This window comes from Halichoeres trimaculatus, unplaced genomic scaffold (genome assembly GCF_033239565.1).
Source record: "Halichoeres trimaculatus isolate MK-OKI-2021-1 unplaced genomic scaffold, fHalTri1.1 fHalTri1_scaffold_6, whole genome shotgun sequence".
Taxonomy (NCBI): domain Eukaryota; kingdom Metazoa; phylum Chordata; class Actinopteri; order Labriformes; family Labridae; genus Halichoeres; species Halichoeres trimaculatus.
The window spans coordinates 9077907-9088941 of NW_027437184.1; the positions used below are offsets into that span (position 1 = coordinate 9077907).

The window sequence follows — 11035 nt, forward strand, 5'->3', positions numbered from 1 at the left end:
TGATGATGTCACACACTGATTAGGGGTTCCACACAGCTGGTCACATGACTCAGCAGAGGACACAATGACTCTCTCCTCCATTAAAGTGCTTATTAGAACCCCTGAACATGCTCAAAAACTCACCAAAATCAGCACACACATTTCAAGCATCAAACTCATTCAATATAATACCAAACATCCCATAATATTCACTCTGTCCACATTCTGACACATTAAAACAGCCATAGCAGCCAGTAGGAATGTCCTAGAGAGATCAAACCAACATCAAAATGTTCATCTCATTGAGACGAAAAAATTATTTGCTGACACCCTGACCTGCCCCTGACAGGAAGTTGTCTATTTCTCTTCAAAGAAATATTTCCACACATTTTTTCCCCTACCTACACTTTTTGATTGCTTATAACAACCCCAAGCATGCTCAGAAACTCACCAAAATTGCCACACACATTATGAGTGCCCTAAATTTCCATATGATACTTAACATGACCCCAAAGATCCCATAATATGCTCTACAGCGCCACCTAGGCACACTAAAACGGCCCTAATAGGTGCTAGGAATGTCCTAGAGAGATGAAATGTTCGTCTTATTCTGTTGGACACAGTGGGGCCAATACCATGATAGTAGGGCCAAACCGGCATGAGCCCCGAGGACCCGTCTAACGCTGCTTGCAGCTTTAATTTTGATTTGAAATAGATTTTAGACATATAATGTGATAGCTGTTGTGTTGTATAGAGCAGATATGCGTCACGTCACGCCAAAAAAAAAAAAAAAGGGCGAATAAAAGTTTAGGTAATGTGTAGTATTGTGGTGCGGTCGGTTTGGCAAACAAAATGTGGATAACTTGCATAAAAGAATAGACTGTGCAGTTTACACACTTTCTGCATTTCCAGTTGAATCAGAATAGGAATATATGCTGAATTCACACATCATACTCACACCACCATGGCACCGTGCACCTGACCCATATTAAGTAGTGAGAAAGTTGGCAACCCTACTTGGAAGCTAAAGCTTAAACCAAAAGCTTTACGTTAGGTTTAGGTTGTTTCTTTTCAGAAAGGTTTTGGTTAAAATCCTAAATTGTTTGGAATACTTTTGTCATGAGTAGGGAAAGCTAGCCTTTATGTAAAGCTTTAGATGTAGCAGTTAATCCAACCCTCACCTGTAATCATGTCTAGGCTCAGTCTTGTGGATCGGTTATCAGGACCGTGGACACCGAGGAAGATCAGAGAAGTGCAACTATTACTTTGCACCAAAAGGAACAAGTTAAGGTGGTTCAAGCATTTGATTAGGATGTCTCCTGGATGCCTAGATTCAGAGCTCACAGGAGGGATTAAATAACTGGCATGGGTACACCGCAGAATCCCCCCAAGAGGAATGAGAAAACGTTTCTGAGAAGAGACGTCTACGCCAGCTTACTTCCACCATGACATGACCCCATGGTGCATATCTGCAGATATTAAAAGAAAAGGGTCTGTTTCCACCCAAATTTATACCCCTACCAATTATGATCAATCAGAGTTAGAGGGGCTCTGTTGTGGCAATGCTGTTGCTGTTGGCTCTGTGTCTTAAATCCTGGAGAAATAAAATTCCCGACATGCTGCACCAGCGGAGAAAAAGATGAATTTGCCAGCAAGCCTCACAAACAGAATGCACAATGAATCTTTCAAAAGCTTTGGCCAAGAAAAATCACCACAAACGAGCCAACATTTCTGTGGCTGACAGTGAAAGCAGTGTACCTCGAAGTGTGCAAAGGTGATTTTCATACAGCTTTGTGAGGCCAGAGCAAAACAAGGCTGCAGCTTTATTTGTATTGAAATATTTTCATGATTTAAGATTGAAATTCTGCTCAAATTTTTCCATTTAGCAGTTATAAAACAGCTGAGACTGATGAGGTTTAGAGAGAACTCAAGCATTGAAAAACAGAACTTTTCAGTGGTTGCACAGAACATGGTATTCCATTCAGAGAAACACTTACACACATGAAATACCGTTTTAATACTCTATGTAAATCTGCTGCCCCATAAGTGGGATGAAAGCGGCACTAAATTTGACAGCACACACAATTCAGAAGAAATGTTGGGATAAATGCAGTGAGAGGACTTTAATCAACAGAATTTATGTCTCTTGGCTCATGTTTTAAAATAAGAATATCTTAGACTGATTAAAAAAAACAGCCTGAAGGCAGAATGTGAAGTCATAACACTCTCTACATTTTCATTTTGAATAAACACACTCACACACATGCTTGTGACAGCATGCCCACTTCAGTTATATCATTTTACTTTTTTATTTATTCATTTATGTTTCCCTAGGTTTCTCCTCCTCACAGAGTCCAGAAATCATTTCTTTCTACTCATCGGGGATGAAGGAGATGAAAATGTGTTTAGGTGCCACGAGGCTTGTGTCCCCCTCTGTTTAAAATCATGTTCACAGTGTGAGTGGGAAATCCCTCCATTCATTTCTCCAATCATCAACCAAGCTATTAATCGTTGAATCTGGTGTTTTATTTTTCTTTTCATTATCAATCCATCTTTACATAGTTACAACCATCCATCTGCTAAATTGATTCATTCATTCACTTATCTTTGAAATGTGCATTTATCAGCTCATCCATCCATCCATCAACCCATTCATCCTTCCATTCTCCCATTAATCTACTTATTCATCCATCTATCTAACCATCTATCCATCTTTCAAGTAATCAATTCATCAATCCATACTCCCTTAATTCTATTTCTCCATCCTTTCACCCAGAAATTTATCCATCCATCCATCCATTCATCCAGTTTTCCTCCAATCTATCAATCCATCCATCCAATCCATCCATCCATCGATCCATCAATCCATCTATCCATCCATCCATCCAACAATTTTTCCTCAAATCCATCCATCCAACCATTTTTTCTCCAATCCATCCATCCATCCGTCTATCTATCGATCCATCTGTCCATCCATCCATCCATTCATTCAGCATCCTCAAATCCATCCATCCAGCCATCCATTCTTTCAACATCCATCCATCCATCCATCCATCCATCCATCCATCCATGCATCAATCCATCCATCCATCCTTTTAACCATCCATCTATCCATTTATCCTTCAATCCATCCATCCATCCATCCATCAATTTTTTTCTCCAATCCATCCATCTGTCCATCTATCCATCCATTCATTCAACATCCTCAAATCCATCCATCCATTTAAACATCTATCTATCCATTTTTCCTTGCATCCATCCATCCATTCTATCTGCCCATCCATCCATCCATTCAACATCCTCAAATCTATCTATCCATCCATCCATAAATCCATCCATCCATCCATCCATCCATCCATCCATCCATCCATCCATCCAACATCCTCAAATCTATCTATCCATCCATCCATCCATCCTTCCATCCATCCATCATCCTCAAATCCATCCATCCTTCCATCCATCCATCCAACAATTTTTCCTCCAATCCATTCATCCATCTATCCATCCATCTGTCCATCGATCCATCCATCCATTCAACATCCTCAAATCCATCCATCCATCCATCCAACAATTTTTCCTCCAATCCATCCATCCAACAATTTTTCCTCCAATCCATCCATCCATCCATCCATCCATCCATCCATCCATCCATCCATCTATCCATCCATCCATCCATCCATCCAGCCATCCAGCCAGCCAGCCAGCCAGCCAGACATTCATCCATTCATCCAACCATTTTTTTCTCCCATCCATCCATCCATTCTATCTGCTCATCCATCTCCAATTTAGCTATTAGCCAATTTATCCATCCATTTGGAGAAATAATAATTTAGTCTTTTATTTATCCTTTCATTTAGTCTTTCACTCATGATTTCATTTATTCATTAATTCTACCTTCCCACCCTGTTTGCACCATCACCTCATCCCCCAACTGTTAGTCCACCCACGTACCATGTCCTCCCTTAAACATTCAAACCTCCAACTCCCTTGGTTCTTACAGTCATTCATCCCTTCATTCACCCCTTCTTTCATCCGTTCATTCATCCATTCAAAGTCAACTGGCTCAGATCAAAGGAGACAAGAAAGGAACAGAAGAAGAAAAAAAAGGTCTCAGACGTTGCATCAAATCACATCATCACGCCAAATTACCCATGAGTCTCTGCTCATTTGTCCCCCGTTGTGTCCAATCTGTCTGGCTCCAATGCTCCGCTGGGCAGCGCTGTTAGGCCTGACCGCTTTCTGGATCCTCTTCTGAGAATTGGGTTCAAAAGGGAATCTTCGGGGGACAGGGGATGAGGTGACACAGCAAAGTGTCTGCTGCTAAATCCCTGTTTGGATCTGTGGCAGTGTGCAAACATGGACGAGTAACGCTAAGTATAGCTTCGAGGAGGGGAGACAAAGTGTGAAGAAATAGGCCGGTTATACTTAATCTTAACACCCTAACTAGGTCACATAGATGTCCTGAGTTTCTCCAGAATAAACAAACTAATGAAAACTTTTTACAGCCCCCAGCAGACTATGCCACCCTCCCCACCATTATTACAACATCCTGTAATTTCCCACCTTGTGTTTCCAAGCACAGGTCACCTGAGACAGAATTTTGATACTTTTATCAGCAGTGAAGCTGCAAAAGTTACTTTAACTAAGCAGCAACTTTCAGACTTTTCGTTTCAGGTCTTAAAACTGTGAATTTGATTTTTGTTCACTAAATGAAAAAACAAAACTGGTAAACATATTCCCCACCAACAAAACAACTTCCGGTTGTCAGCTGTCCCATACACTAAGTGGAATGATGCTGCGTGTTCTTCAAAACTAGAGAAATTTTCACATAATAAAAGATAGAAAGGTAATTTTTGTGTTCATTTCCATCCTAGTATATAAGTATATTTTCTTTTTAGTCTGTTGGTCAAAATACAACAAATATGTCTCTGCTCTAGGACTGGATCTGATAGGTTTTTCTTCAAGTCAATGTGTCAGCTCTCACAAGCTTTTTTCCGGCTGCACCCTAGCTCTGGCAAGTCGAAGCATCGCGCATCAGAATAGAAAAGAATAGAATAGAACTTTATTGTCATTGTAACAAGTACAACAAAATTGAAGTCACAGCAGCGATCAAGAAAACAAACATAAGAAAGTGTACAGAAAGTGCAAAAAGGGCATAAGAAAATAGATGATGACAGCTTGTCCATCATTCTCCAGCTCAGCCAGCCTCCACAGGGTCCCGGACTGAGCTTCTTCAGCAGTCTGTTCAGTCTCTGTCTCCTGAATCCTGTCTGCTCACAGCAGGTGAAGTTCTTCCAATGTGGCGTTGGTGTCTGGTGTTAGCTCTGTTAGCCATGTCTGTGAATAGCATGATGCTACTCTGCCCTCTGGTATTCCCTCTGTTGCTGGGTTAGCATGGCTAGCTCATCCATCTTATTGGAGATAGATCTTACGTTCCCAATCACAATGGATGGAAGGACAGGTCGATGTCATCACTTCTTAGCTCACACTGAGAACCAGCACGTTGTCCTCACCCCCTTCTCCTCACCTTGTGGGAAGACATCAGGCTTTACACCAGTTAGCATTGACATGCTACAGGCTGCTAACAGCTGATCTCACATGTAAACAATGCAGCCATGGTTACATGTAGGATCTCTAAACACAGGAGAAAAAGTAGTAAAAATATCGCTGAAGCCACAAAAAGTTCAGTGTCCGTGACCAAAAAATGAGCCATACAAAGTAATGATCCACTCCAAATACAAAGATTACGAAAAACAGACAAAGAAGAGAGAGGTGCTGCAGAAGGCAGCCATAGCCAACAGGGTGGCGCCTAGCAAATATGCATATGTGAGACTTCTACTTTTGTCGGATGCAGGAGCAATGACACAAGCAGATCAAACACAGGAAGTCATGTGTGGAAACCAAATAAAAATGCACACAAAATAAAACCTTGTCAAAACCATATTTAGCTTGAAATCAACAACAACAGGTTTGAGGTTCCACAGCCCAACATGATTTAGAAGGGGATCCTCGTTTGGGTCAGAGGCACCTCTGTCTGGAGGTCTTGACTGAACACACAGCCACTGTGAGATGATAGATGAGAGAACATGCAGTCAACACATTATATCCTACATGATGCTTACTCATGCTCAGAGATAAAGACTGATCAATCACTGACACATTTATTGAGCTCTGGTTTCCAAATACTTTGAAGGCAGTGTGGTCAGAAAGCTGACACCACCCGCCATCTCAGCAAAATCAACCGACTCCTGTATCTTCCTGCTGCTTTTTGTTAAAGATGTGAAAAATCTGTTCAGCTAAAAAACAATCCACCAACAAGCACCTCAAAACCTTCAAGATCAAAAGTGGTCGCACTTTTAGCTCTATGTGGAAATAATTTAACATTTCAAGGATTATAGGACTGTTGCTTTAGGCTGTTGAGCTTCTAGGCACAACTTTTTCAGGGAAAACTGTCAGATTTCAGGTTTTAAATTACTGCAATTTGAAAAAAAATGAGGAAAAATGCAGTTTGTGCCAATACACACCCATTCCTACCATAAAAACATCAATCAGAGCCTCTCAGTCTCTGCTCTCTCTGTCTTTACTGCCTCAGGTGGTGTGTTTAGATCTCCTGGATTAATGAAGCGAGTTCAGCTGGACTCTGCTCTCTTTTCTTTTTACCCCATCTGCATCCCTCATCTTTTATTTTTCTCCTCGCTCCTCTCCTCCTGTCCTTCATCATCTCTTCCTCTTCCTCCTTCGTTGATCCTTTTTTATTTAATCACTTCTTTATTCTTTCCCCTCAGGTCACATGTGTTCTGCAGCTATCGCAGCCTTCACTTTCTGTTTCATGAACCTCCACATCTTCATCCCCCCTCCTCCTCCTTCTCCCCCTGCTCCTCGCTGCCGGAGGCTATGCAGCTGTGAGTTAATAAGCACAGTGACCTTTGACCTACAGTTACTAATCACACAACCACCTCGACGCAGGAAATAATGATGTTTTCAGGAACTACCTTTGTACATTTTTCATGAGAGGAGTTTTCTTTACATGTGTTGCTCAAATTAAGAGACAAAACAATGCATCAGGCTTTTATGATCAGAGCAGCTGTTGAAATCCGGACTATGGAGATTCCAAGAAATTAATGAAACATTACAATAAACTTAAAAAAAAACCTGTACATCTTTGTGAATATTTTTTTCTTGCAAGTTTGAGATTTTTATATATAGCAGACAAAACAACTGGGAGATACTGCTGTGTCTTTTGTTTTGAGGATAAAATTTAAGCAGATCTTCAAAGCTGAGGCTCCATCTTATCTGACCTGCTAAATTTTAAGAATTTCTAAGTCTAAGCCCAATCTTCAAAAAATGCACCAAATGTTGAAGTAAAAGTCAAGAATCAGAAGAAAAGCAAAGTGGGTCCACAAGCTTGAACATTTATTTCTGCAGAAATTAAAAAGAAAAAAAAAAACAAAAAAAAACTGGAGACTCAAGCAAGTACAACAGGTTTTATAGGGATCGAAAGAGGCGTTTAAAATGACCTTCAAGACAACCCTCCTTTCTTAAATAGTTTTTCATTGGCTTTTTGTAAAGACATCTTTTTAATTGTGTCATTAAAGGTCATCCCCCAACATATGTCTCCAGACTGTACATGTGAGATGAACACACAAAGGACAGACCTGGACATCCACAACCAAGAGATATAAATCTCTCGGTGTCGGTCTCACTGCTATAGGAGCTGCTGCTCGCTGCTGTAAGAGTAGACCACACTTTTGTCTCAGCTGCAGGTGGTTCAAGGCTGTTAGGATAACGCCTGAAATACACCAGATAAGTTTGGTGACATGACTGCATTTGTCAACTTACACCTGCTGCGTTTTAAGTCCGACAAGCTGCGTGACTGATAGACAGCTGGAGTCACAAGACCGAGGACTTCCCACACTGCCCACTCCATTGATAAGTCTCTTCATTCATCTGCTGAAAAACATTATTTACTTCTATCTATGCAGTAGATTAACCTGACACGCCAGACGAACAGTTTCATATATCTGCCACGGAAATATTTCACTAGTCCATCTGGGTAGCAGCTCTTCTGATTTGTTTTCAGAGGCGGGACTTTAAAAAAAATCTGCAGCTGGTGATTGGACGACCGTTCTGATTAACACATTCACCACGGACCAATCCACATCAAGCCACGGTATGACATAGCTTATATTATATATATATAGAGCCAATGCTTCTAAGTAACAATAGATGAACAACTACTGAATCACGAGAAAAAGGTGTAAGACGACAGCTTCCGTTTTTATAAATTTAACTTAAGAATCAAAGGAACGCTGACAAGTACGAAAGTCTGCTGACGTCACGTCTGCTCCCACAGCTCCGCCTCTCTTCCCTGATTGGGCCGGTCAGAATTAAGCCAAGTGAAATCGTTCGTCATTGGAGCCTGGCAAGATGGACCTGCAGGAGTTCAGAAACTGAATCAGGCAGGTCCGTCTGCTCTGCAAGGTTAGCAGTAGATGGCACAACGTCAATAGCAGCAAGCACTGGCATTTTAATATTGGCCAGTTGAAAAAAAACAGTGGATTTATAAATCTTCTCTTCTTGGTGTATTCATTTGATTAGTCATGCACTTGGGGACCTTTACCAGATATGAGATTAAAATGTGATTGATTAGATTAATCAATTACAGGTCCTGTAATTAATTTGATTATTATTATTTTTAATTTTATTTATTTTTTAATCACCTGACACCACTAGAAAACGGAAATGGCATTTCAGCCGACCTAAAACACATACTCCAGAGTGGGATTGTTCTGAAACACTGCAAACACTGTTGCCGTGTAAACAGTAAGCCGTCGTTTTCAGTGGAAACGCTGACGTCGCACTCCGCTTTGCACAAGCGCATACAACAGTACCGTTGTTACAATCGTCACAAACTACCGTGTTGTGCTTATGCTGCTAAATCTGCTGAATCTGCTGTTCAATCAATCTGATCTTGATCTTGATTTTCAGTATGAATATGGACCGTGAAAGCGGGGCCTCACGATCCTTCTGACTTTTTGGGTTTTAAGTAGGAGGTGTCAGAAAAGTTACCTCTGATCAATCAGATCTGCCTGTTTTCATAGAAAATGTTCATCTGTTGCTCCACTTTTGCACTTAGTATTCCCCACTACACCAGATGATCGGCCCAACTCTGCTTAAATGTAGATCCACCAAAAGCAGCTACTGGACAAGACAGTTATAGCACCACCTACAGACATGGCATGCTTACTACAGCATTTTCAGTCCCTCTGCATTTACACAGAAACGCATATTTTTTTCACAGCGTTTTAATTTTTTCAGATGAAATGTTGTCGTGTAAACGGGGCCTCAGACTGTTTTACCCTCAACACAACTTTTTTGGTCTGAAATATTTTGATGCACCAATTTTGTCTTTTCTGCTTTTCTTTTGTCTTATGTCTTTCTTGAGTCCTTTGAAGTGTTTTTGAACAGCCATAGTTTCCCATCATGACAAATTCATTTCAACATGTCAACTCTGAGTGTTGTTGCTTTTCAAGTGGCAATAAATGTTGGGGGTTTTTTTGTGTAAAAGACCTGTGAAAACACAATAGTTAACCATGTCAATGTTAAAATATTTCCTTCTTTTTATAATCTACTTGACTTCAAAGCATATTTTTTCTTATTTTCCTTTTTTTCTTCCTTTTACTATCAATTCAATTTTTTTCCTGAACCCTAAGCATGCTCTTCCTCCAAACTGTATTTCAATTAAAGAGATAGGGTCGACTAAGTCTGTGTTTGAGCATGGTCCTATGACTGAGTTTGAATGTTTACATGTACGTATATAATCTAAATGTGTGTGTGTGTGTGTGTGTGTGTGTGTGTGTGTGTGTGTGTGTGTGTGTGTGTGTGTGTGTGTGTGTGTGTGTGTGTCAGGTAGTGGGTAGTTATCAGCTCAGTCCAGCTGCTTCATGCTCACTAAGCTCTTTACCAGCCAACAAGCCAACACAGCACACACACATTCATCCCTCCATTCTGTCAGATAACAGCAGTACACACACCTCCATCTGCTCCTCTTCCTCGTGTCTTCATCACAGGTTTGACATCTGATTTTACAGACGCAGCTCTCTCTGGTGAAGGAGTTTTGTTCATGGAGTCTGTGGGGCAAGAACAGAGTCATACTGTGTTTAACTGCTGACACACACTACATGTCAAAAGTTTTTTATACCCTATTTTATCGTGTTTTATTAAGATCCAAGCAGTTAAAGTCAAATGAATGACTAGAAATTGTACAAAAGCAAGTGCTTGACTACCAGAGGTTGATAGTAAAGGTACCCAAAACTGAAAATGACGATCATTTCATAATAATACAAAAATGCCTCTTTACATCTTGTAGTAGCCTCATGTTAGTTTAGTTTTGTGTTTAGGGGTCAACATAGCAGTTTGTTTAGAAAAGTCACATTACACACATTTTTTGTTGAGTCACTTTTATTAGATGGGCACTTTTTTTTTAACTTGGGTGCACACAATTTTCTTAACAAGTTGTCACATGGTTTAATTTTCTACTTTCTGATTCAGTTTGCAGTTATGGTTTTTTTCAAAGTGATACGTACCTTTTTGTTTGTTTCTTTGTCTGAGCTCTCCTGGCAAAATGTTGGCCAAGGCTTCAACATGGCCTCTTAAGCCCCGCCCACAGGAAGTGGGAGAGACCATCATGGGGGAAGCCAGGAGATGCTTGGACTCAGGAAACCTTTATTTGTAATTTCATTAGTTAGAAAGACACGTTAGTTTTTGTAAATAGTCTGAATAATTTTATGGAGTTATGCTGAGTTTGTTAGATGTTTAGTTTTTTGTTTCCTTAGTTACTCCCCTTCTGTTTATGTTGGGCTGGCCCTTTGCCTATTTGAACCCCCCATTTGTGTCTCATTTAGGTTAGGTTTGTTTAATTATGTTTGTTAGGTTGTAACTTTAGTTCCTTTTTCCTGAGTTAACCTCTTTGAGAGTGGGCCCAGGATTTGTAGTGATGATGAAATGAAGCCTCATGAAGCATCGAACCACTTGAGCCAAGTGGTTCGAGAAAGGG

The 11035-nt window shown here is 40.5% G+C and overlaps 1 long non-coding RNA gene across 1 annotated transcript in view; it reads right to left on the reverse strand.

Annotated features, from left to right (window-relative positions):
- The window catches only part of LOC141791322 (uncharacterized), a 40365-nt gene extending 29743 nt beyond the window's left edge, over positions 1 to 10622 (reverse strand). The window contains exons 1-2 of the long non-coding RNA XR_012598315.1: positions 10566 to 10622; positions 10014 to 10109 (exon numbers count right to left, since the gene is read on the reverse strand). This is a non-coding gene — a long non-coding RNA (uncharacterized LOC141791322). The remainder of the gene's footprint in view (positions 1 to 10013; positions 10110 to 10565) is intronic.
- Between the last annotated feature and the right edge of the window lie 413 nt (positions 10623 to 11035).